The sequence below is a fragment of the Hermetia illucens genome, chromosome 5 (genome assembly GCF_905115235.1).
Source record: "Hermetia illucens chromosome 5, iHerIll2.2.curated.20191125, whole genome shotgun sequence".
Taxonomy (NCBI): Eukaryota; Metazoa; Arthropoda; class Insecta; order Diptera; family Stratiomyidae; genus Hermetia; species Hermetia illucens.
Window position 1 is genome coordinate 28,521,897 of NC_051853.1, and position 5,926 is coordinate 28,527,822.

A 5,926-nucleotide genomic window follows, 5' to 3' on the forward strand; every position below is an offset into this window, starting at 1 on the left:
AATCCTTAAAAGTTGTCTGGCATCCTGATCTACGCGAACGCTCCATCTCAGGCAGGGTCTGCCTCGTCTTCTTTTTCTACCATAGATGTTGCTCTTGGTGGTCAAAGGGTATTATATGTCCCAGGATGAAACTTGGATTGGTACCCACGATGGAGCATAAAACCTGGGAAATGCCGGCTGAACCAACACCAACAGCTTTACTTCCAAACCCTATCTCCACCTCCACGTGGTGACCGCTGGGGGCTCTTTTTTAACGAAAAGCTGCAGACGGAGAAGGATGAAGATGAGTCTCTCACGTCTAAAAACAGGACAAATTGTACCAACTGGTCCTCCAGGTTGGGGGTTGGGTAGGGCTGACAACCCTATACGGAAAACTGAAGTTACGAAGCCACAACAGGAGCTTCGGACTGGAAGGATTTCATAACGACAAACCCGGCAACGAAAAAGGAATAACGATTTGCGCATTTTGTCATGGAACGCGGCGCTCCCTGTACAGAGATGGAGCTGCCAAGCAGCTAGCCGATACCCTGTCCAAATATAGGGCTGATGTAACAGCATTGCAGGAGATGCGTTGGACAGGGGCAGGTTTTCAAAAAATGAAACCTGCTGTTATCGGCTTTGAAAACATAAGCGATCGGCGATGCACTCTGCGCTTGCGAGGCAAGTTTAAAAATATAAGTCTCATTAACATTCACGCCCCTACAGAGGAGACTGCAAAGTCGGAGAAGGATACCTTCTACGAGGCAGTAGAACGAACCCTCGAAGCCTGCCCCAGATATGATATCAAAATCATACTTCGGGATTTTAACAGCCAAGTAGGGAAGGAGCCCCTATTCAGGTGATACGTTAGCTCCCATAGCTTACATCAAAATACAAATGATTACGGACTGCGGATTATTCAATTAACAGTGTCACATGAAATGGTTGTTGGAAGTACCTGGTTTGCGCGGAAAGTGGTCAAAAAACATACATGGGTCTCTCCAGATGGGACCACTTTCAACCAAATTGACCACGTGTTGATCGAACGCCGCCACCTCTCAGCCTTGATGAATGTCAGAATATATTGGGGGGGGGGATATAGACCCGGATCACTATCTCGTTGGCATGGTGCTCCGAACTCGAATAACAACTCCACCTACAATCCCCCCTGACAATCAGCTGAGAGTTAACACTGAAGCCATCCACAACACAGCCCTCCGCAACACCTATAAGAGGGAAATGGATGCCGCAATAACCGCAGTCAACAGAGGACTGGAGATGAAGCATCAACAAATGATCTTCGCAACCACCTAAAGAACGTTATCAATGATACGGCCACAAACATACTTGGCCCCAGCCGCAAAAGAAGTCGGAACGGCTGGTTTGACGATGAATGTAAGCTAGCTACGGAACGGAAGAATGCCGCATACCAAGTAATGTTGCATTCTCAAAGAACGCGGGCACGCGCAGAAACTTATCATGAACTCCGTTGAGCGGAGAATCGACTTCACGGACGGAAAAAAGGAAGCCTGGGAGAACCAAAAAGTCTGTGAACTAGAAAAGTACAGGGAGCAACCGCACCAGGCACGCAAGTTTTACCAACAAGTCAGCAGGATGAATTCTTACACACCTCGATGTTCACCATGCCGAGACAAAGAAGGAAATCTGATTTCCGAGGGAATGGGCATATTGGAGCGATGGGTTGAATACTTTGATGAACTACTGAACAACACATCGGCGTTTTGGAGGTCCCGCCAACTGAAGACGACGGACAAATACTGCCACTACCAAGTATAGGAGAAACAGTTCGTACAATTTATCGGCTTAAAAATAATAAGCCACCAGGGGCCGATGGAATTACAGCCGAATTAGTTGAATATGGAGGCGAAAAATTACACAAAGTGGTTCATCAAAGTATGGGACAGCGAATGCCTGACGACTGGCAACGGGGCATTATCTGTCTCATACATAAAAAGGGAGATATCACGCATGTAACAATTATAGAGGTATAAAGTTGCTGAGTACCATCTATAAGATATTCGTCTCTATTTTGCTAGGCCGGATAGCTCCATATGCCCAAAACATCATTGGCTCATACCAAAGACGCTTTACTCCATGCAAATCATCAACAGATCAGATTTTCTCTCTGCCGCAAGCGATGGGAAAACTGTTGGAATATGGACATCAGTTACATCATCTGTTACATGCTGCCTATGATAGCAGCAGAGCGCAATGCTGACCACATTGTCTCCTACATTGTACTGTAGCATACCGTTACTGTCTTGAATGAAGTGCTCTAACACATTTCAAGGCCCTGATCCAATATGGATTGTTACGCCAACGATTATTCGGTATCCCGACGAAACTGATAAGACTGACTAGGCTGACCCTGACTAATGTGCGAGACCAGATAAAACCAGCACGATCTCTCTCAAGACCATTCGACATCAACAACGGTCTACGACAACGGGATGCCCTGTCATGCGTCCTCTTTATCCTGGCCGTACAGAAAGTTATCCGCGATGCTGAGGTAAATTCAAGGGGTACGATCCTCTTCAAGTCCACACAACTACTGGCCTATGCTGACGATATCGACATCATGGGAAGAATGACCCGAGACGTACAAACTGCCTTCATCCAGATCGAGCAGGTGGCCCACGGCGCGAGATCTTGGGCTGCACATCAATCAATATCGAATTGGTGAACCTCGGCGCAAACCCGGGATGTCTGGAGTTCCTAGACCGGATACCGGTTGTTGCGCCGTTGATGATGATGATGAGGAGTTTCTCCTGCACTAGTTTTTGCATCAGAGCATACCAAATAAGTGTACGTGGTACGCAGTCAAACGCTTTCTCTAGATCCAGAAATGCAATGTGAAGAGGGCATTGCATTTCGCAGTGTTTTTCCTGTTGCTTTCCCCGATTTCATTTGTTTTATTGACTACCAAACTTTAGTTGCGCTAACAGTGAAGCCCATAGTGTTTTACGTAGGCACCTGTCGTGAGACTTAATCCTACGGTCCTCTTCAGACACGGATTGATTTTGTGACCACAATCAGAGCCCCGCTGTGACAAGCAACAACGGTACCAGTCTATACCAAGTGCATGGCTTAGCATTCATACTGGTGGATGCAAGAATTACCTAAATGTCTACCGAATTATGGAGTACGGTACCCGTGTTGATACGCAACACCACGTCGAGGCCCGAAGGTCTCTTCTCGCTTGAGCACAACCACAACCACCATGAAACTCCCACTAGGGGGACCAACCGCAAATAACCGAGCTATCCTCACATACAACAGGAGTTCACCCGAAGTATGTGAGTCCAGGGGCTTTCCCGGTTCCTACGGTACCAGTATACCCCTGGTAAGGTTTCGTGACCAATTTGCCATTTCAGATGAGTCCCCGTGCAGACTCGGGTCTGATCGCCCTGATTAGGTCTTTGGAGCATTCGCCTACTGAATCACGGCCGGCAAACCAAAGTGATTACAGCGTCTCCCGGTGCCACCACTATGGAGGTTCTCCTCGACCACTTGGTTTTGGTTTAGCCGATAGGGTTGCCGCCCCATCTTCCTCGCCGCCACCTCTGAGCACCAGTTACGCTAACAGATGGAATTACTCCAAATGTCGACAGTACTTGTGGAACTGGAGGATGAACAAATTCTTGATATGAAACCTGCTCAAAATATTCTGGCCATCTATTTGTCGCGGTTTGTCGATCCGTAAGCAAAATATCATTCTTGTCATGAACGCAACAGAAGTGGTTAATATTTTATGTGCGTTCGTGTCGGCTTTTGACAAGTCGTTACAGATCTCTATCACTATCCCGAGTGTCCAGCTTATCATAAACATCTTTGTAATGGACCTCGCTTTCTTTGTTTCCCGATTGGCATTCATATGTCAACTGGATAGCCAAACTTATAGTAGAGGCGTTTCTTTTCCCGGACCTTCATTAAGATATTTTTTTTTTCACAAATTTCTCACCATATAATACATGGCGGACCAGTAGGTCACTCACGCTGTTTTTTGGGTGCCTTGTTTCGCAAGACATCAATCATCGGCCGATGTTGGTAGGGAACGGCTTTGCAGTCTGTGAAGGCGTAATGTTAGCAATATTTAGCGTGCAGGCATGTATTTGCTTTGCTTGGAGTAATTTATTTACATCCAAAAACCCTTGCCAATTTCTCGACAGGACCGGAGCCGCTCGGCCGCGTCGACTGAGGTGAACGCTCTAGAATTGGTCCGAGGCTCATTCCTCAACGCGATCATTTTTCGTTTTTAATGACATTGAATGCATTTTCTTGATCAACCTGTCCCGGCACCTGTCACCAAGAGAGGTTAGGTAGGATTTAGCATAGTGAAGTAATTACAACTTTAATTTATTCCTCTATGTCCCTGATCAAAGTATTTTATTTTTTGTTTTATTGAGGATAGTACAAAGTACGTTGCGTCAAACCCTCTTGCTTTATCTGGGCTTGGGATCAGAATGTTATATAAATAGCATGACGGAGTTTTTCAGCTAAATGTATGTATCACATAAATTTCTGCCTCAGCTAAATGTCTATTTCTGTTTTGGACAAATGTCTATGGATGTTTCAGATACCAGACAGACAAATGTCTGTGCTTGAATTAGACAAACGTTCCATCCGAATTGGACTGCTATGCTCATACAGAGCGTACATACAAATAGCTACCATTAGTGACATAAATTTCGGTGGAGTTTAAAGTGGGGCTCCACATACATGCAAAGGAGGGATATAAAAAAAAAATTCACCGGATATAGTCATGTAGGGTATCAAATGAAAGGTCTCGATTTGTACTTTCCGAAACCATAAAGTGCGTGAGTAAGGAGTTAAAATGTACGCACATAAAGTGGGACAGGGCTCATTTTCGGAAACTACCCAACCCAAAAATCCGAAAAAAATCAGGAAAGTGCCCCTAGATGAAATCGAGGCCTCAAAATAGGTCTAATTCTGATATCTGGTAAAATAAACTTACTAATAGTATATTATCAACTTTTAGAAATTTACTGAAAAAGCCCCCTTAAATTCATCCAAGGACTATCAAATTTCGCACCAGCATAGAGGACCACACTTCGTATGCACATGCCATGCCATGTAGAAATCTGGCCATTAATGCCAAAGTTATAGCAATTCAAACTTAACAATTTCGCGCGAATTAACTGCTTCCACTGACGTCATAATTAGCGAGAATAATTGACATTCGCGTGAAATATTAAAGTCACATTTATGAAGAATCTACTTCTGGGCAGGTTACTGCCATTGACAGAACTGAGCGATTTAAATATCTCCGGTCAATGCTATCAGCCAATGGAGAATTGCGTTATGCTCCTCACAGAAGGAAACACAAAATCTTTTATACCTGAAGCATCAAGCTTTCGGTTTCCTGACTTGTTAACATATATTTAAGATGCTCTGTATTAAATGTAATACAAGAATCAGAGTCTAGGTTCAAGCACTTAGGCTCAAGTTTTTGCCTTTTCGTTTGGCTCATCGGTGGGTAAAGGCAAACATCTCAATACATTATATTCAACTTTTTGGGGCACAGTAGTTCTTTAAGGATGCGGTGCGACTTTCCCTTAACAGAATAATAATTCAACTTTTTGGAGCGCTTCTTTTCTTATTGGGATCGCATATTTGAAGAAGCGAGTCTTTACATGATTTAATGCAGAGCACTTTTGGGATGTTTCGATAGCTTATGCCGAAAGTTAATGGTCTTCATATTAATCAAAATCGAATGCTTCTTAAAAAGAGCGCCTCCTTTTCCTTTTCCTAATTATTGAGAAAATTTGACTCCTTAGGAAAAACATTTTTTAGTGTGAATATGTCGGCAACTATCTCAATGATTCCAAATTGTCTCCACACACCCGTGTGGCCATACTAATTTTCATAAGCGCGCCAATACACATTGAAATCGTTACGTAATCCC